The following is a 21,535-nucleotide window of genomic DNA, read 5'->3' on the forward strand; positions in this document are numbered from 1 at the left end:
AGTAGCTTCAGTTGGCGCACGATGAGGCAGACGAGTTGTAACGCCTCGGATTCGATGCGCCAGGTGTCTGCCAGTTATTCGCCGCCGTTGCCATGTCATTTGCTTGCGTGTTGTATTTTATCATGTCATCATGTGCATTTCATTTTGCATACGTGTTCGTCTCATGCATCCGAGCATTTTCCCCGTTGTCCGTTTTGCAATCCGGCGCTCCTATGTCCTCCGGCGTTCCCCTTTTTGTCTCTCATTGTGAGTGGGTATTAACCATTCTCGGAATGGACCGAGTCTTGCCAAGCGGCCTTGGTACACCACCGGTAGACCGCCTATCAAGTTTCGTGCCATTTGTAGGTCGTTTGATACTCCAACGGTTAACCGAGTTAGCCCGAAAGCCTCTTTATCTTTGCAGCCCAACACCCCTTCCAAAGTGGCCCTAAACCCTCTAACTCCCCTCCATGCTCTCGGTCGTTTGATCACGATCACGTGGCTGAAAACCGCTCCTCATTTGGACTCTCCTAGCTCCCTCTACCTATATATTAGTCCCCCTCCCCCGAAAATGCAGACGAAACCCTAATTTTCCCCTCCGCACCGCGCCGGACATGTCCGGACCGGACCGGACACGTCCAACGCCGCCGCCTCAACCAATCGCTCCTCGCCACGTCTCCCACGCCGCCGTCCCTCGCCCGCGGCCACCGCGGCCCGCCCGAGCCCATCGCGGGCCCGCGCAGGCCCGGCCGCCTCCAGCGCCGCTACCCGAAACCCGCCGCCGGTCGCCGCTCGCCGGACCCAGCCGTCGCGTCGACCCGCGCGCCTCCTGCCGGCGCCGGCCTCCGCCGCCGACCGCGCTCGCCGCCGCCGCCTTCCGCCTCCGCCGGCGACGGCCTTCGCCGCCGCGTCGCCCCCGCCTCGGGTCTCGGGCTCCGAGCCCAGCCGGCGCCTCCCCTGCGCCCGTGTCCCGCCGCCTCTGCCCGCCGGCGACGACCTCGCCCGGCCTCGCCCTCGCCCCGCCTCCGTGCGCCTCCTCACCCCACCGCCGTCCCAGCCCGCCGCCGGCCGGATGCGGTGAGATCCGGGCCGGGGCCACCTTCTCCGACCTCCCTCTGGCCGCACTCTGGCGAGCATCTCCGACGTGCCTCGATTTCCGTGCAAGGTTGACTTTCCCCCCTCTGAAATTTATCCGTCCCCGAATCTGCAGTAATTTTCATGCCATGTTCATCATGCCGTATCTCTGCATCCATAGCTCCGTTTTGTGCATGCAATATGTCAAATTGTTCGTCTCGGCGAGTACATCATTTCATTCCATTGCATCATATTCATTTGAGGTCATCTTGATGCCTGAAACATCGTTGCAACAGTGCTTCATAAAGTTTTCTGCTGTCTGTTAACAGAACGAGCTCTTTTGTCATTTTTGCCATGATTGATGTGTGCATCCTATGAGGTTGATGTGTACATGTGTTTTGAGTTATGCCATGTCTTCTTTACAGCGGTGCTTACTATGTATTTTTGTGATCAATGTGGTGAGTAGCACAAGCATGCAAACTAGGCTTCGTAATGTTGCTGATTTCAGTCCCTGTTCTGCTGTTGTTTTGATGCCATGTAAACATGATGCTACAGAGAGATCCATGCATATTTTGAGATACTTCAGTAAGGATGTTTTGCACATATGGTTATGCTCTAGCCATTCAGGCCCTTTTCGTGCTCTACTTTTGCTTTGAAATATTTCCTGGCAGATTGTTTACATGTTATTCAATTTTGCCAAGGTTGTTGTAGTTGATCCTTGCATGCTATGAACTTGTTCTTGCCTTGGATTGTTACATAAGCATGTATTCTTGATGGTGCTATGCTTATCTTGTCATGCAATGACTTGTGGTGAGTGTATCGAGCTTGTTAAGTAGGGTACTTGATGTTGCTATTTTGCTAGGCTGAATCTGTTATTTCGTGATGCTATGTAAACCTGCTCCTACTAGTCATTCTATGCATAATCTGGAGATGATCACTAAACATGTTTTGTTCTGCATGTCTTGCTATATCCATCCATGCCACTGGTTGTAATTATAGCTTGCTGTAGCTTGTTGCAATCTTTCTCCAAATTTTCTTGATAATGTTGCTGTCAGCCTGTTAAAATTAAGTTCAGCTGTTGTCATGTGTTTTGCTAGTGTTCCATGCACCCTATGACCTTGCTCTTGCCATGCTTAACTTCACAAATATGCCTTCTTACTGTTGGTTGCCTTGCCATGCCATGTATTTCTCTATGGTGAGTGGTACAAGCTCATCAACATGCCTTCATAATTTTGTTTCTGCCATGTATGAATCTGTATTATAACTTGATATGTTTACGTGGGTGCCATCATATTTTATGGTCCTTTTTGGCTTATGGTCAGTAAAGGACTTTTGATCTATGCAATTAGTAGATTCATGCCATACCTTTGTTTGCCATGATAAGTTCCTGTAACATGTTGTTTGATAGCTCTAAACATTGCAACCTGATGTTATTTTCTGCAAAGTCTAAATTGTTATTACTTGCAATCTTACCATGTGTGTTTGAGCATGTTCTAGTGATTTCTGGAGATAGCTCAGTGTTCATGTTTTGTTGTGCTTTACCTGTACATCATGTCCATGCCTTCTGTTATCATGTCGGGGTGCTGTAGCATGTTTTTTTGATGCTTGCAATATGCCTAGTTGCTGTTTTGGACAACTTGTCCTTTAAACTTGTATAGTGTGTATGGGTTGAACCGTTGCTCCGTTTTGAGTGTGCTCTATATTAAACTTGCTTGTTTTTGCATATAGTTTCATATTATCATGTTGCATCCATGTTTTGAGGTGTTTGCTTGATGTTTGGGTGCATTTAGCATCAATGCCATGTTTAACTTGTTTTGCTCATATCTTCTAGGCCGTAGCTCCGAATTAAATGAACTTTATATGTAACTTGACTAGAATCTCGTGTAGATCATCTTTGTGCATCTTAACTTGCTGTTTAACAACTTGAACATAAGGTTTATTCAGATCTGTACCAATTTCGAAATATGCATATGAGGACTTACCGGAATTGTTATATGTTGTTCCCGGCGTCATTTAAACTTGCCTTGATGTGTTGCTCTTGTTTGCATCATATCTTGCCATGAGTAGCTTCATGTAGCCTTGTCATGCATCATGCTTGTTGTGCACCATGCCTTGTTCATGTGTGGTGTGTTTACCTTGTTGTGTGCTTCTTTTCGATAGTTCCTATTTCGGTGCGATCGTGAGGATTCGTTCGTCTACGCTTGGTACTTCTTCGTGGCTTCATCTTCTTCATGGACTCGTTCTTCTTCCTTGCGGGATTTCAGGCAAGATGACCGCTACCCTGGATCTCACTACTATCATTGCTATGCTAGTTGCTTCGTTCTATCGCTTTGCTGCGCTACCTATCACCTGTTTATCAAGCCTCCCATATTGCCATGAACCTCTAACCTTTGACACCTTTCCTATGCAAACCGCTATTTGGCTATGTTACCGCTTTGCTCAGCCCCTCTTATAGCGTTGCTAGTTGCAGGTGAAGTTGAAGATTGCTCCATGGCGAACAGGATTTTGGATGGGATATCACAATATCTCTTATATTATTAATGCATCTATATACTCGGTAAAGGGTGGAAGGATCGGCCTTTTGCCTGGTGTTTTGTTCCACTCTTGCCGCCCTAGTTTCGGTCATACCGGTGTTATGTTCCCGGATTTTGCGTTCCTTACGCAGTCGGGTGATTTATGGGACCCCCTTGACAGTTCGCTTTGAATAAAACTCCTCCAGCAAGGCCCAACCTAGGTTTTACCATTTGCCTCACCTAGCCCTTTTTCCCTTGGGAGTCACGCATCCCAAGGGTCATCTTTATTTTAGCCCCCCCAGGCCAGTGCTTGTCTAAGTGTTGGTCCGAACCAGAGCCACTTGCAGCGCCACCTTGGGGAAACTCCAGGTCTGGTTTTAGTTGTACGTAGGGTTCATCCGGTGTTGCCCTGAGAACGAGATATGTGCAGCTCCTATCGGGATTGTCGGCGCATCGGGTGGTCTTGCTGGTCTTGTTTTACCATTGTCGAAATGTCTTGTAAACCAGGATTCCGAGTCTGATCGGGCCTTCCTGGGAGAAGGTATATCCTTCGTTGATCGCGAGAGCTTATCATGTGCTAAGTTGGGACACCCCTGCAGGGTATAATCTTTTGAAAGCCGTGCCTGCGGTTATAGGCAGATGGGAATTTGTTAATGTCCGATTGTAGATAACTTGACACCAGATCCGAATTAAAATGCATCAACCGTGTGTGTAGCCGTGTTGGTCTCTTTTCGGCGGAGTACGGGAAGTGAACACAGTTTTGGGTTATGATTGACGTAAGTAGGAGTTCAGGATCACTTCTTGATCATTACTAGTTGACGACCGTTCCTTTGCTTCTCTTCTCGCTCTTATTTGCGTATGTTAGCCACCATATCATGCTTAGTCGCTGCTCTAACCTCACCACTTTACCCTTTCCTTTCCCTTTAAGCTTTGCTAGTCTTGATACCCATGGTAATGGGAATGTTGAGTCCTCGTGGCTCACAGATTACTACAACAACAGTTGCAGGTACAGGTTGTGCGATGATCATGACGCGAGAGCGATGCTTGCTTGCGTTGAGTTCTTCTTCTGCTTCTTCGATCAGGGGATAGGTTCCAGGTTGGCAGCCTGGGCTAGCAGGGTGGATGTCGTTTGAGTTTCTGTTTGTGCTTCATCTGTAGTCGGATGCCGATCTTATGTATTGTGATGTTGTATTCGAGTGGCATTGTATGCCTCTTGTATGTATCCCTACCTATTATGTAATGTTGATGTAATGATATCCACCTTGCAAAAGCGTTTCAATATGCGGGTCTATCCTTGGTGGGACCTTCGAGTTCCTTTTGGATAGGGTCGCATATTGGGCGTGACACGAGTGTTCCCAGCCATTGGATAGTGTCATCCCTAGCTTCTGGTGCTGCCTGGTGTTTGCATCATGTTTAATTTTGAAACTTGAACTGAGGGAAATTGGAAGCCTCAAAACCCTAAATAAAAGAAGGGCAAAAACCCTAAAAATCTCATTCATTGTTCCAAAATGCTCTTCTTAAATGTTTGATAACTTTTGGCAAGGGTTCTGGTCCCAACCAAAATATTGAACATTTTTAAGGATTTATTTTTGGGACTTTGAATTTAATTCATTAGCTATTTGAATTTGAATTATATTCATATAATTAGAATATAATTTCAAATATCCCTGAAATATTTTATGAGCTTTTGGAAAAGTCCATCTAGCAAAATAAAAATATTCAGAGGAGCTTTTGGCATTGTTTGAATTATTTTAAATTCAAAACAGTGGCAAAAGAATTAAATAAAAGAAAACAAAACAGGAATATAAAAAAACAGGAGAGAGACGAAGCCTACCTGGGCCACTTACCCGCAGCCCACCTAGCGCCCCACCTGGCCCAGCGATACGGCTGAGGCCCAGCCCACCTCCTCCTCTCTGTCATCTTCCTCCCCCTCGCCCCGAAGCTGCTCGGTGGCGGGCGCCGGCGCACGCCCCGGCCACCTCCTGCTTGCCGCTCCACCTCGACACCCCAGACGCCTCCATGCGTGCCACGCCACCCCCCTGGAACTCTCTCACTCTCTCCCAAACTCTTCCCCCCACCTCTGCTTCCTCTCTCTCACTCGCCCGAACGGAGCCGCCGCCACCGACGAGCTCCCTCGCGGCCACCGCCACCCCCTAGCCTCGCCGATGCGCTCAAAGGCTCCGCCTCGACCCCCTCTTCCTCCCCACCGATCCACGGCCCTCCGGAAGCCCTGCAACGTCGCCGCCATCGTCGTCTTCAACCTTCGGCCGCCGGCGAACTTTCGAGGATTCGCGAGCTCTAGCCCCTCCCCGGCCTCGCCGTTGCCTCTACCGGATCCGCTGTGAGCTCCTCTTCCATTTCCCCTCCTCCCCGCGCTCGTTCCCGCACTCTAGCCGCCCTTTTCAACGGAGCCGATTGCTCCTCGCCGCCGGCCATGGCGTCGCCGTGGCCACAGCCACCGCAGCTCGCTCCCAAGCCCACCGTCGTGCTCACCGCAACCTCAGGAGGCCGCAACGCCCTTCCGTTTCCCCTTTTGTGCACCGTAGCGCCGTTTCCGCCAATGCCCGAGGTCCGGCAGCCGCTGAGCTCGACGCCGGCGAGGATTACGGCCGCCCTAGCTTCCCCCGTTTGCCCTGTTAGATGCGCGCGAGCCTGGGCATTCCGTAGATGCCCTCCGCCGGCCATTTGGTCGCCGGAGGAGGAAACCCGCACCCCTCCGCCGTCTCTGGCTCCGCCGGCGACGAACAGTGGGTCAACTCCAGCGAGTTGGCCCGGGTTTGACCCTAGTTTGACTTCCCAGAGCCACTGACATGCGGGCCCCGCCCGGCTAATTAAGTTAGGTTAGTTTAGTTAGACACTGACACTCGGGACCCACCGGTCAGTTTGACCTGGGCCGCACGTTGACCTGCTGACGTCATGCCAACGCCATGCTGACGCAATATTCCTTTTCTGGAATTTAGATTATTTTATAAATATTCAGGAAATTTCAGAAAATGCCCAAAACTTCAATAAATCATAGAAATTCAACCGTAACTCCAAATTAAATAATTTATATATGAAAAATTATCAGAAAAATTCAAGGAATCCATCTGTACCATTTTCATGCATGTTAGAACAATTTATAGCTGCTGTTTAGCACAAATAAATTAAATGGCATTTGAATAATCACATATGGAGTTTGAATTTGAATCTTGTATTCAAACCAACTTCATTTAATCTGTTGCTAGTTGCATTAGCTCAAAACACATTCATATTGACATGTCATAGCATGCATCATATTGTGCATTGCATTGATCGTGTTTCTTCTGTGTTTGCTGGTGTTGTTCCCCCTCGATAGACGTTGTACCGATGATGTGATCGTTGACACTGATGAAGACTCAATGTTATCTTCAGAAGTGCCAGGCAAGCAAAACCCCCTTGTTCATTCCGATAAAATCCCACTCTCTCGCTCCTGCTCTCTTTTACTGCATTAGGACAACAACGATTCATCTGTTACTTGCTGCGGTAGCTGAACCCCTTTATCCTTTGCATGACCTGTCATTCCACAGTAAATAGATGAAACCCACTAGTATGAGTAGGAGTTGTTTGAGCCCTGTTGTGCCTACTCATTCATGTTTGTTTGTCATGCCTGCTACTGCTTAGAGTTGAGTCAGGTCTGATTCATCGGGGATGAATCAGAGGTGTGTGAACATGTCCTACTATGTGTGAGCTAAGTGTGTGAACACGATTTGGTAAAAGGTATCGGTGAGAGGCCATGTAGGAGTACATGGTTGGTTGTCTCATTGAAGCCGTCCTCAGGAACTGAGTTCTGTGTTTGTGATCCATGATTCAGCTACTACCATACATTGGGCCCTGAAATATGACCCCGCTCGACTTCTTATTCACCCTTGTCCTCTGTCCAGGAGTTGCAAGTAGTTTCTGGTGCTTCTAGTATGCTGGAGGCCGTGGACAGCGCTGACCGTAGGGGTGGGCTGTGATGCGGTAGGCACGTGGCCGGGTATACCGGGCGCCCGCTTGGTGTCACGGAACCCTATTCACATCGTTTGGGTCTGTGAGCGAAACTCCGGCCGGATCTCCTCATGGATGGAACCCGAATAGGCGATAAACCTGGACTAGAGACTTGAGTGTTTAGGTAGATCGTGGCCTACACCCACGTCGGCTTTCGCTTGAAGTGTGCCGAGCACATGTCGTGTGCAGACGCTAAGTGGTGGAAACATGTATGAAGAAGTACACCCCTGCAGGGTTAACATCATCTATTCGAATAGCCGTGTCCGCGGTAAAGGACTTCTGGGTTGCTTATATCAGTTCATAGACAAGTGAAAGTGGATACTCTAAAATACGCAAGATAAGCGTGAGTGCTATGGTTGGCGTTCTCGCAGGGAGGCAGGAGCGGATCCATAGTGGTGTATTGATATGGTGAATATGTGGACTCGTGTACGCCACCTCAAAAGAGTTACTTGCAGTCGTAGTTCAGGATAGCCACCGAGTCAAAGCTGGCTTGCTACAGTTAAACCCCACCATCCCCTTTGTTGATAATGATGCATATGTAGTTAGTTCTGATGTAAGTCTTGCTGGGTACATTTGTACTCACGTTGCTTAATTTATGTTTTTTGCAAAGAGACTTCGGTCTCGCTAGTAGTTCCGCGCGGACTTCGACGTTTAGCTTGTTACCTCAGCTACGATCTTGTGCCCTCGGCAGGATCTGGTAGATAGTCAGGCTTCTCAGCCTTTTTCATTTATAGATGTCTGTACTCAGACATGATAGCTCCGCTTGTGTTTTGATTTGTATGCTCTGAATGTTGGGTCATGAGACCCGTGTTTGTAATATCTCGCTCCTCGGAGCCTATTGGATAAACTACTTGAGTCGTAGAGTCATTTTGTGATGCCATGTTGTATTGCACATATCGAGCATATTGTGTGTATGTTATTGAAATGCTTGGTATGTGTGGGATCTAACTATCTAGTTGTTTATCTTTAGTAGCCTATCTTACCGGGAAATGTCTCCTAGTGTTTCCACCGAGCCATGGTAGCTTGCTACTGCTCCGAAACATTTAGGCTGGCCGGCGTTCCTGTGTCTGTCCCTTCGGGGAAATGTCACGCGATGAATACCGGAGTCCTGTTAGCCCGCTACAGCCCGGTTCACCGGAGTCCTGCTAGCCCAGTGCTACAGCCTGGATTCACTCGCTGATGACCGACACGTTCGATGCTGGGTCACGGATGCTGGTCCCTGTAAGTTTGTGCCACTTTGGGTTTATGACTGGCCATGTCAGCCCGGGCTCCTTATCATATGGATGCTAGCGACACTGTCATATACGTGTGCCAACAGGCGCAAATGGTCCTGGGTAAAGGTAAGGCGACACCCGTGGAATACCGTGCGTGAGGCCGCAAAGTGATATGAGGTGTTACATGCTAGATCGATGTGGCATTGAGTCGGGGTCCTGACAGCGTTGGTATCAGAGCTTGACTGCCTGTAGGATTACCAAGCCAAACTGGTCGAAGTTGAGTCTAGAAATTCTTTAGTTATATAAGGGAATTGATTGTGGGATGGAACGTAAGGCTCTTTTTACTCCTTATACTTTATGCCCTTTTGATCTGAGTCATCTTATCTTTCCTACGGGGATTAAGAACTAGGCTATCTCTTCTTTCTATCAAGATCACGTGTTACTAATCCGTAGACTTATAAGATTGTTGGATTTAAGCTTGAGATCAGTTCCTACTACTTCTGTATGTTAATTGTTGATCTCCAAACCTTGATATTGTGCCTCTGAGTGGCTATGCCACCATTTTTGTAGCATGTTTCAAATCTTTTTGAGCATTTACAGCCGTTATGTTGTCCGAGTCATCTCAGGTCTCTAAACAGTCTGATGCACTTGCAAATTCCTTCCTCCCGTTTCAATGTTCCTTTGGGCCAGATTAACCACACTAATCAGTGAGTTGAGGTACTCTGTTACCTTGACATATATGTTGGAGATATTATTATGACCCTTGGTGTCTTAGGGGATCATCTAGTAATATAGCCATGATTTGTGTTCCCAGTGTGATGATTCTGGCCATCATTCTCGAAAGCATCCCGTGATGCTACTTAGTAATAGGTATTCTGTTCCTGGGTTCTTGAACCCGAGATTCACTCTACCTACTTCATGTTGATAGTAATTGCTAGTGCCTTTAGGATATTAGTAACCTTTGCGATAGTCCTTGAAGTCCGTGGTATCTTCTTCTTCCAAATACCATGAACTACTTATGGCAGAAGTTCCTCGTTGAACTGAAATATCACAACAGGATTATTCTTGATGAGTTCTCCATTATATATTGTGGCTCTGCCAGTTCTACCTTTCTGCATGGGTTATCCGGAAGAAATATGTAGAACTTCGTTCGACATGCTAAACCATGCATCCACAACTCAGAAAATCGTATGTTCCTTTGAGTTGTCCCTCTTTAGTTGTCTTCTGACCCTCGTTTATCAATTGATAGTCAAGAGTATGTGTGCAATCGTTCATCGATACCTATTACTCTTGTGGTCCGTCAAGCCATTCTATTCCGGAATGACTAGGAGAAACAAACTCCAGTACCTCATCCATATCTAGGATTGGGTCAAAACAATTGTACTCCACAGATCAAAATGCCAATCCAGCTTTTGCTCTGTTCTACCTTGGAGTATTACCATCTTTATATCAAGAATGTCATGGGAATTGCACACCATCCTATGAACTCTTGACACAGTGATACTTCTCACCATCATTAGTCATTCCTCGGTCTTCGTGTTGATGCAACCGGAATGTCGACAAGTGAGTCATGATGTGTGAAATCAATACTGCTAGCAACTCCGTTGTTTGGTAGTTAAAGGACAATAATTTCATTCTTAGCATGTTGGTTAGTGAATCATCATTCTAAGATTGATCGTGCTACCTAGTCCATTCTCCTGGTTCACTCCTCGATCGATGAGTTAGGATTATTTCAAATCCTTGCCCTATTGATCATATCGTCTTGCCCTGAAAAGCAGGATTGTCCTCGATCTTAGTAACATATCGGTGGTTCGTGATTTTCCGGATATCTTCTCGAAAGTATCACCAGGTTGTCACCTGACTGTTATGTTGAGCTCGTGATCAAGTTGGTTTATCCTGTAAACCACCCTTTCTCCAAGAATCCGTGTTGGATACCCCTGAGCTAGTTGGTTAAGCTATGCATCAACTTGGAGAGTTGGAAGATAGAAGCTTGTCCGATATAGTTCATTATAAGGGATGTCTTGTATGTGTTGAAGAAAGTTGATATTTTCATCGACTGAACCTCGTGATCAGTTAATGGACCTATCATTTTTATCCAACCTTTGATTGGAGTATGGGCTATCATCCAATCAGACCAGAACCAACGATATTCGTAATGTTGTCTTACTCGTGGTTGATCCCTCGAGCATACACCATTATATCTTTTGGGTCTGACCAATGCTATCACTTGTTCACTTAACTATGGAATTCCTTTTAAAAGGAAACCCAGATGAATTGTTGTTGTGCCCATTGACAACATCCTTGTCTTCTCCATAATTTTGCTGAACATTAAGCTAGTGTTGGAAACTTTTGAAAGCATTTGTTCATGCTAGCTCATGAAGCATATGTTCGGATGTAAGAAGTGACTTCCTCTAGTTCATGTGCATTTGATGCAAGTTGCCGCCGTGGACTCGAGAAAGTCAATGTTGCTTCCTCTGGAATCATCGCAAGTCAGTCATGCACACGTGCGAAGTATTCTGTGGTCTGGAGACTTGCAACCTTCATTCCATATGTGTATCCTAGCACACCAAGCCACTGACTGATTTGTTCAAGGAGAAGGAGTATCTTCATAAGAGCTAATCCGGACTTATGAAAGAACTTCGATATCCTCGCTGATGGTTCCCAACCAGAACTCGGTAGTGTTTTATTGTAAGACTACCATGTGGGCATGCTTGTCTGGGACAACGTGTTCACATGTTTGTAGCAGAACCAGCTCATGTTTTGGAGCTTGCTATCGTAGTTCATCTCCCGAGAATCCCGCAACGTCATCTCGTCGATTTGTGTTGCAAACTTTCATTTTTCTTCCTAGACTCGATGAGTCTGGAATATCCTGACACCAACCAGATCTGAATCTCAGGCAGATATGATGGTTGGAACATTTCCCCAAGAACTATAATATTGGTTCCTCGATAACTGGTAAAGTGGATGTCGTGGCCAGCACCACCCAGCCGAAAGACCTATTATTGTAGTATCTTGATTGAAGAAGTTGGCCACCTCCCCATAAGGATTTCGTAGGATTTACCTCCGTAACTGTTCCTTATGGATTCTATTGCTCCCGAACTCCGACCTTTTACTTGATGTTCTAGTTATCAAACCATATCTATGAATGGGATACACTAGCACATCAAGGAGAACATTAGAAGCGGAGTGCTAAATGTCTCTCGGTCGATCATCCAGATTTTCTTTCCTTGGCATTGCTAGGGTGAAATCTGAGAAAGTGTTATCTTCCTTTGCATCTGCATCATCCATCATCATTCATCATGGTAGCAAGTTGTGTTGCCAGGATCCTTGACACGGATGTTGGTAAAACCTTGATGATTATGGAAATGCTCAAGTTCTTGAGAGCACGCACAAGCGCTACGTGTTATCATCGGCTCTAACTGGGATGCTCTCAGTTTCCTCGGCAATGCTATGACCTTTCAAACAGTGAATTTACTCTCTATTGCTGGGTTCTTCCCCAGTTACCAGAATCATTCCCAGCATTTGCATTTTGTTCCTAGCTTGCACCGCCAATGTGCCATTCTACCATGGGTCTCTTCCATTTCCGGTGATAAGCAAATTCATCCATTACGTTGTCTTCAACAAGGTAATCCACATCATCCAAGTCCGAGTATGCCATTCTACCGACCCCCGCCAAACGATCGCTTGAGAATTGCCTTAGGCTGGTATAAAGGTTTTCAATGATCTCTGAATCAAAGGTAATTCTTTTTGACACTTAAGGAAATAATCTACGAATCACCCTCCTCCAGGATGTTTCGTCGTGGTATCATGGCAACCCAACTCCTCGCTACGTGGACAATCGTTTACCACCTTCTTAAGTGTGGAATTGTTGTCCACCTAGTGAACCTTCGTCATCCGTTTCTTTCCACCCCTCTTGATGTGTATCTCGTGTCTCAACCTGAGAGATGGTTCTATGTTTCATTCCGTGAGTTGTTCGACCTTTGAGAAGATCGATCCTTCCAGAATTTTTTTCCCTCTCGTTGTCATGTTAGCTAGAGTTCTCAGAGCAAGACATCAAGACAAAGATGGTGATCAAATCAACGTTCCTATGAAGTGCAAGTTGGATCGTGAAGATTGCGCTAGTTGCGTTCCCCTTCATCCTACCCTATGCTTGAATCTCGAGATGAGATTCTTGTTTAGTGGGGGTGAGTTGTCACCTCCCTAGCTTCTGGTGCTGCCTGGTGTTTGCATCATGTTTAATTTTGAAACTTGAACTGAGGGAAATTGGAAGCCTCAAAACCCTAAATAAAAGAAGGGCAAAAACCCTAAAAATCTCATTCATTGTTCCAAAATGCTCTTCTTAAATGTTTGATAATTTTTGGCAAGGGTTCTGGTCCCAAACAAAATATTGAACATTTTTAAGGATTTAGTTTTGGGACTTTGAATTTAATTCATTAGCTATTTGAATTTGAATTATATTCATATAATTAGAATATAATTTCAAATATCCCTGAAATATTTTATGAGCTTTTGGAAAACTCCATCTAGCAAAATCAAAATATTCAGAGGAGCTTTTGGCATTGTTTGAATTATTTTAAATTCAAAATAGTGGCAAAAGAATTAAATAAAAGAAAACAGAACAGGAATATAAAAAAAACAGGAGAGAGAGGAAGCCTACCTGGGCCACTTACCCGCAGCCCACCTAGCGCCCCACCTGGCCCAGCGATACGGCTGAGGCCCAGCCCACCTCCTCCTCTCTGTCGTCTTCCTCCCCCTCGCCCCGAAGCTGCTCGGTGGCGGGCGCCGGCGCATGCCCCGGCCACCTCCTGCTTGCCGCTCCACCTCGACACCCCGGACGCCTCCATGCGTGCCACGCCACCCCCCTGGAACTCTCTCACTCTCTGCCGAACTCTTCCCCCCTCCTCTGCTTCCTCTCTCTCTCTCGCCCGAACGGAGCCGCCGCCACCGACGAGCTCCCTCGCGGCCACCGCCACCCCTAGCCTCGCCGATGCGCTCAAAGGCTCCGCCTCGACCCCCTCTTCCTCCCCACTGATCCACGGCCCTCCAGAAGCCCTGCAACATCGCCGCCATCGTCGTCTTCAACCTTCGGCCGCCGGCGAACTTTCGAGGATTCGCGAGCTCTAGCCCCTCCCCGGCCTCGCCGTTGCCTCTACCGGATCCGCTGTGAGCTCCTCTTCCATTTCCCCTCCTCCCCGCGCTCGTTCCCGCACTCTAGCCGCCCTTTTCACCGGAGCCGATTGCTCCTCGCCGCCGGCCATGGCGTGCTCGTGGCCACAGCCACCGCAGCTCGCTCCCGAGCCCACCGTCGTGCTCACCGCAACCTCAGGAGGCCGCAGCGCCCTTCCGTTTCCCCTTTTGTGCACCGTAGCGCCGTTTCCGCCAACGCCCGAGGTCCGGCAGCCGCTGAGTTCGACGCCGGCGAGGATTACGGCCGCCCTAGCTTCCCCCGTTTGCCCTGTTAGATGCGCGCGAGCCTGGGCATTCCGTAGATGCCCTCCGCCGGCCATTTGGTCGCCGGAGGAGGAAACCCGCACCCCTCCGCCGTCTCTGGCTCCGCCGGCGATGAACAGTGGGTCAACTCCGGCGAGTTGGCCCGGGTTTGACCCTAGTTTGACTTCCCCAGAGCCACTGACATGCGGGCCCCGCCCGGCTAATTAAGTTAGGTTAGTATTAACTAGGTTAGGTTAGTTTAGTTAGACACTGACACTCGGGACCCACCAGTCAGTTTGACCTGGGCCGCACGTTGACCTGCTGACGTCAGGCCAATGCCATGCTGACGCAATATTCCTTTTCTGGAATTTAGTTTATTTTATAAATATTCAGGAAATTTCAGAAAATGCCCAAAACTTCAATAAATCATAGAAATTCAACCGTAACTCCAAATTAAATAATTTATATATGAAAAATTATCAGAAAAATTCAAGGAATCCATCTGTACCATTTTCATGCATGTTAGAACAACTTATAGCTGCTGTTTAGCACAAATCAATTAAATGGCATTTGAATAATCACATATGGAGTTTGAATTTGAATCTTGTATTCAAACCAACTTCATTTAATCTGTTGCTAGTTGCATTAGCTCAAAACACATTCATATTGCCATGTCATAGCATGCATCATATTGTGCATTGCATTGATCGTGTTTCTTCTGTGTTTGCCGGTGTTGTTCCCCCTCGATAGACGTTGTACCGATGATGTGATAGTTGACACTGATGAAGACTCAATGTTATCTTCAGAAGTGCCAGGCAAGCAAAAACCCCTTGTTCATTCCGATAAAATCCCACTCTCTCGCTCCTGCTCTCTTTTACTGCATTAGGACAACAACGATTCATCTGTTACTTGATGCGGTAGCTGAACCCCTTTATCCTTTGCATGACCTGTCATTCCACAGTAAATAGATGAAACCCACTAGTATGAGTAGGAGTTGTTTGAGCCTTGTTGTGCCTACTCATTCATGTTTGTTTGTCATGCCTGCTACTACTTAGAGTTGAGTCAGGTCTGATTCATTGAGGATGAATCAGAGGTGTGTGAACATGTCCTACTATGTGTGAGCTAAGTGTGTGAACACGATTTGGTAAAAGGTATCGGTGAGAGGCCATGTAGGAGTACATGGTGGGTTGTCTCATTGAAGCCGTCCTCAGGAACTGAGTTCTGTGTTTGTGATCCATGATTCAGCTACTACCATACATTGGGCCCTGAAATATGACCCCGCTCGACTTCTTATTCACCCTTGTCCTCTGTCCAGGAGTTGCAAGTAGTTTCTGGTGCTTGTAGTATGCTGGAGGCCGTGGACAGCGCTGACCGTAGGGGTGGGCTGTGATGCGGTAGGCACGTGGCCGGGTATACCGGGCGCCCGTTTGGTGTCACGGAACCCTGTTCACATCGTTTGGGGCTGTGAGCGAAACTCCGGCCGGATCTCCTCATGGATGGAACCCGAATAGGCGATAAACCTGGACTAGAGACTTGAGTGTTTAGGTAGGTCGTGGTCTACACCCACGTCGGCTTTCGCTTGAAGTCTGCCGAGCACATGTCGTGTGCAGACGCTAAGTGGTGGAAACATGTATGAAGAAGTACACCCCTGCAGGGTTAACATCATCTATTCGAATAGCCGTGTCCGCGGTAAAGGACTTCTGGGTTGCTTATATCAGTTCATAGACAAGTGAAAGTGGATACTCTAAAATACGCAAGATAAGCGTGAGTGCTATGGTTGGCGTTCTCGCAGGGAGACGGGAGCGGATCCATAGTGGTGTATTGATATGGTGAATATGTGGACTCGTGTGCGCCACCTCAAAAGAGTTACTTGCAGTCGTAGTTCAGGATAGCCACCGAGTCAAAGCTGGCTTGCTGCAGTTAAACCCCACCATCCCCTTTGTTGATAATGATGCATATGTAGTTAGTTCTGATGTAAGTCTTGCTGGGTACATTTGTACTCACGTTGCTTAATTTATGTTTTTTGCAGAGAGACTTCGGTCTCGCTAGTAGTTCCGCGTGGACTTCGATGTTTAGCTTGTTACCTCAGCTACGATCTTGTGCCCTCGGCAGGATCTGGTAGATAGTCAGGCTTCTCAGCCTTTTTCATTTATAGATGTCTGTACTCAGACATGATAGCTTCCGCTTGTGTTTTGATTTGTATGCTCTGAATGTTGGGTCATGAGACCCATGGTTGTAATATCTCGCTCCTCGGAGCCTATTGGATAAACTACTTGAGTCATAGAGTCATTTTGTGATGCCATGTTGTATTGCACATATCGAGCATATTGTGTGTATGTTATTGAAATGCTTGGTATGTGTGGGATCTGACTATCTAGTTGTTTATCTTTAGTAGCCTATCTTACCGGGAAATCTCTCCTAGTGTTTCCACTGAGCCATGGTAGCTTGCTACTGCTCCGAAACACTTAGGCTGGCCGGCATGTGTCCTTCTTCGTTCCTGTGTCTATCCCTTCGGGGAAATGTCACGCGATGAATACCGGAGTCATGTTAGCCCGCTACAGCCCGGTTCACCGGAGTCCTGCTAGCCCAGTGCTACAGCCTGGATTCACTCGCTGATGACCGACACGTTCGATGCTGGGTCACGGATGCCGGTCCCTGTAAGTTTGTGCCACTTTGGGTTTACGACTAGCCATGTCAGCCCAGGCTCCTTATCATATGGATGCTAGCGACACTGTCATATACGTGTGGCAACAGGCGCAAACGGTCCCGGGTAAAGGTAAGGCGACACCCGTGGGAATACCGTGCGTGAGGCCGCAAAGTGATATGAGGTGTTACATGCTAGATCGATGTGGCATTGAGTCGGGGTCCTGACAGATAGACACGAGTTACTGCTTGGACTCCTTCCATGGGCTGAGAGAAGCTTTGGTGTTCAGCATTTTGAAGACAAAGAGGCTTCTTGGCAGGCTCAGGGTAGATGGCTTCAACTGACATATCAACCTCTGGTAGAAAGATCAGATGATTGCGAGCAGAGGGCTGATAGTTGATAGCAGAGTGTAGCTTGATGAGGCGCATGACCCATGGAGCATAGAATTTCAGGCCAAAAAGGTCAGATCCAGACGCAGCCAGTTGTCGGAGGAAGAATTCTTGTGTATTGAAGCTGATGCCATTGAGGATGTAAAATACCAATGTCTTCATGGCTCCTTCAAGTTTTGCAACTGATGAATGCCCTTTGATAGGCCATAGAGTCCGCCTGATGATGTTATATATTGTTCGAGGCAAATACTCAAGGTCATCAACAAAGAACTCCTTTGGGTATTCAGCGTCACGTGGCAAAGGCTTCATCATGCTCAACATCTGGCTCATGTTGGGTTCTGGCTTATGGAAGATGCTCTCCAGTGCATTGCGGTGGAGTTGACAATCAGGTTCGTCCAGTTCTCCGGGAGTGGGTAAGCCGGTAAGCTCAATGATGTCAAGAGCTTTGGCTTCATGATGAACATTTTCTGTCATCCACTTGAGAACCCATGTCTTTGTATCTCTGTTGTAGCCGCGAATGGGGAGGGTAGCATAGAACTGAAGCAAAAGTTCTTCATTCCAATGTTGTTTGTCTGTCACAAAGCTGAGCAGACCTGCATCACAAAAGCAGTCAAGTGCTTCTTCTAAGCATGGCAGTCCAACAATGGCTTCACTATCGAGGCGCATATGAGGGAAAATGCGCCCTTGATCATACAGAACGCAGGAGTAATAGCATCGTTGCTGATGGCTCCAGAAATGATCAGATGATATTCTTGGCCTTGAGTAGGGGTTCTTTGCGCTGTCAAAGAAGGTGTTGTGACTTTTGAAGCCATTTGCATTGAAGGACCCTGTTGAGGTGGCAGTACCTAGGAATCTTAGCAGTCTTGGCTTTGGTTTCTGGAGCTGAGGCCGATGCTCAATATGATAATCGAACTGAGGACCAGAGACATTACACAGAGGGACCAGAACAGGCCATCTGATAGTGATTAGCTGGCCATGGTTGTATGCTTGCTCAATTGTATGGGTCCTTGGTGGCGGAACAGGAGCAGTGGCAACAACAGAGGCTTCAGGCTGCACAACAGAAGCTTCAGGAGCAGTTGTAGCATTGACTTCTGGCATATTGCTTGGTGCAGGCTCCACACTTGCTTCATCCATGACTACGTCATTGGCTTCATTTGTGTTGGTGGTGGCAGCCTCAAGATTTTCAACCTCCACTTAATGAGATGGAGGGTCTGGCACTGGCACGTTTGCTTCAGGTATAGCTTCTTCAGTAATGGGGGGACTAGGGACACGTTCTTCTTCTTGTTCGTCATCGGTTGATGCAGCCAGATTGTCTTCAGCAGTTTTGGCTTCAGACACGGAGACATTCACAATCAGAGTGGCTTCTGGAAACACCTGACGTGCAACAGATTGGTGGTTCACTTCTCCTTCTAGAACGCTCGAAAGAGGTACTTGAGGCCTTGGTCCTTTGCGAAGCCTTTGTAATACTGGCGATGCCTTTGGAGATGGAGATGGCTGGGCCTCATCCTCTTCGACTTGCACAGGTGGTGTGACTTGTTGTTGTTGTTGGGGAGTACTGGGGGAGTCTTGTTGTTGTGGGCGATCAGCCCATGATGCATCCTGAGCAATTGGCGTCAGAGGACGACCAATGCTGATGAGTTTGCTGTTCGTGAGAACAAGTGATGATACCATGTTGTGTTCAATCTGAGGAAGAACTTCATCATCTTCAACATTGTCGTGGTGACCAATGTCTTCAGCAGCGATGGGATCAACTGCTGGAATGTCTTCAGCTTCATAAGCCTCTGTGGTAGTAGGCTCATGAACAATCATCCGTCGTTCTTGGTGTTCAGATGCAGGGCGAACTATTGAGATAGGTTCAACAACTAAGGGCTCTTTGGGAGTAACCCGATTCTTCTTGGTTTTGCGCTTCTTCTTGGAGGGAGCAGCTTGAGAGGCTTCTGTGTTTTTCCTTTTTCTGGCTTCAGCCTCGGCAGCTCTCATCTTCTTCAATTCTAAAGAGGTAGACATGACCTTTGGCTTCGAGCCAGTCATGCTGCTTGGGAAGACTATGCGCGGTTCTTCCTGCCTTGAAGGTGCAGATTGAAAAGTTGATAGCTTCTTCTTCTTCTTTGCATCCATTCTGGGGTCTATGGTAGGACGACCAAGAGCCTTGCGCTTCTCGGCCTCATTGTAGGCTAGCACACATTTGTCAGCCAGACTCTTCATGCGCTCACAAGAGCCTCTAGCTTCTTCGCGCTTCTTGTGAAAGGCTTCTTTGAGCTCGTGCAGCATGATCTTGAAGTTTTTGATATCTTGCACACTAAGCTTGGCCACATGCTTCTTGAACTGAGCTTTCTCACAGTCGATCTTGTGCTTCAGTTCAACAATGCGCTGAGCAAGAGCTAGCTCAGAAGCAATGGCGCCATTGAAGGAGACGCTGAGGCCAATGGGAAGTTGCAGATCATCAAAGCTGAGATTTGGGGTGTCAAACCACTCATCAATGAAGTTATGGATGATTGACACATCAAGGAGAGGCAAATTATTGAAGACCTCTGCTTCCTCCTTGCTCTTGATCAGTTGCTCAAGAGCATCATCTGCAAGATCTTCATCACTGGACAGATCAATGCGCTCTTCTCGCAGAATGGCAGCAGGAGTCAATGTCTTCTCAGTATTATTGACGATTTTCTTTTTCTTCTCCGTCTTCTTGGAGATGCATGATAGATCTTCGGACTGCACACTGTCTTCAGGAGGTGCAGTGATTAGTGGCTTCGCACGTGAAGCTTTTGGAGGAGCAGCTGATTGTGAAGCCTTAGTCTTCTTTAGCTTCTGCGGCTTTGGAGGTGGAGCTAGGGCTTCATCAGTGTCAGCATCATTATCAGAATGATCCACTTTGGCACCTTGGACCAAGATGTATGTGATGAGGCCATCAAGGTTTGAAAAGGGGCCGATGACATTGGGTTCTGCATCACGTGTGCCGTCAGCACGGGGAGCAGAGGGACCAGGGTTGAAGTCTAATCCCAATGACTTCTTGTTTTCCTTGGCCGATGCCTTTGCATGCTGGAAGTTGCGCTTGAAGAGATTATCGTCACGACACTAGAGCAATGATGATGGGTCGGCATTTTCAGGCTGAGGTCCACGGACCATACAAGGATAGAAATCCTGTGCAATAGCTTCAGCTCTGTTCTTGGGTGGAAGGCCTCGATAGAGAATACCACCCCAAGGAATTTTGATAGCATTCTTCTCAGCGTATTCCTGGGTCATGAACTTGTATTTGAACCATTGTTCAGCCCAATATCGTCGAATCCATTGGATTCGTGTCTTCCGTTGATTATAATCCTCTTCTGGATCTGTCTTGTAGAGGTCTGTGAGGTCATCAGGCAAATCTTTTGATGTTCCCCCTCGATGTTGTCTGCTGCCCTTCCTTACTGATTTCTCTGTAGCCATGAACTTCAAACTGAATGGCTTCAATATGTTCAAAGGCTTCAAATGCTTTCGCTTGCTGGACAAATAGGAACTGGCTTCGGGAGAGTTAATGTGTTGCTGTAAGAATTCTGCAAACGAATGCAGACTATGAGAACCAAGGGATTCTCCCACGGACATGTACCTGTGACAGCATTAGAGATGTGAGGGAAGGGGAAGAGGTCATATGCATTCTCAGAGGATTTTGAAGATAAATTAGTTTGAAGACATTGACCTCATGTTGCGAAGACATTCACTTATATGTTGAGAGTTGGTTCCAGATTTGTTTGAATCCGTGAATAAGTACAACTGTGGAATCTAACTAGATATTAAGCTTATGTGAATATACTAGGCAGTACGAGATGCAAACAGAATAGATCTAACATTGTATAGGCAGAAACAAATTTTGGTAAATAGGATGAATCATTGAGGATCAAAAAGTTGGTAAACATAGAGTTATATTTACCACACGAAGAACTGCTAGATGGGATGAATAGGTGACCGAGCAGTTCAATCCACCGTGCCCTAACTTGGCGACGGAGGTGTCACATCCCTAGTTCTGACAATGCCTAGTGCATGCATTAGAGTGTTGCTTCATGTTTAAATTTCATTTAAACCTGAAATGGGGATTGATTAAACCCTAGCACCAAATGAATTCAACTAGGGTCAAAATAAAATCTTTTTCATTAAACCCAAAATGCCCTCTAAAAATGTTCAACATTTCTGGTTTGAGGTGAAAGCATCTACCAAAAATGATTTATATTTTTGCAGGACATATTGGGCTCTGAATTAAATCATACTCTATTTGCATTTGGGCATCTAAATGCTAGTAAATATCTTAAATGC

This window comes from Triticum aestivum, chromosome 6B, assembly GCF_018294505.1.
Source record: "Triticum aestivum cultivar Chinese Spring chromosome 6B, IWGSC CS RefSeq v2.1, whole genome shotgun sequence".
Classification (NCBI taxonomy): domain Eukaryota; kingdom Viridiplantae; phylum Streptophyta; class Magnoliopsida; order Poales; family Poaceae; genus Triticum; species Triticum aestivum.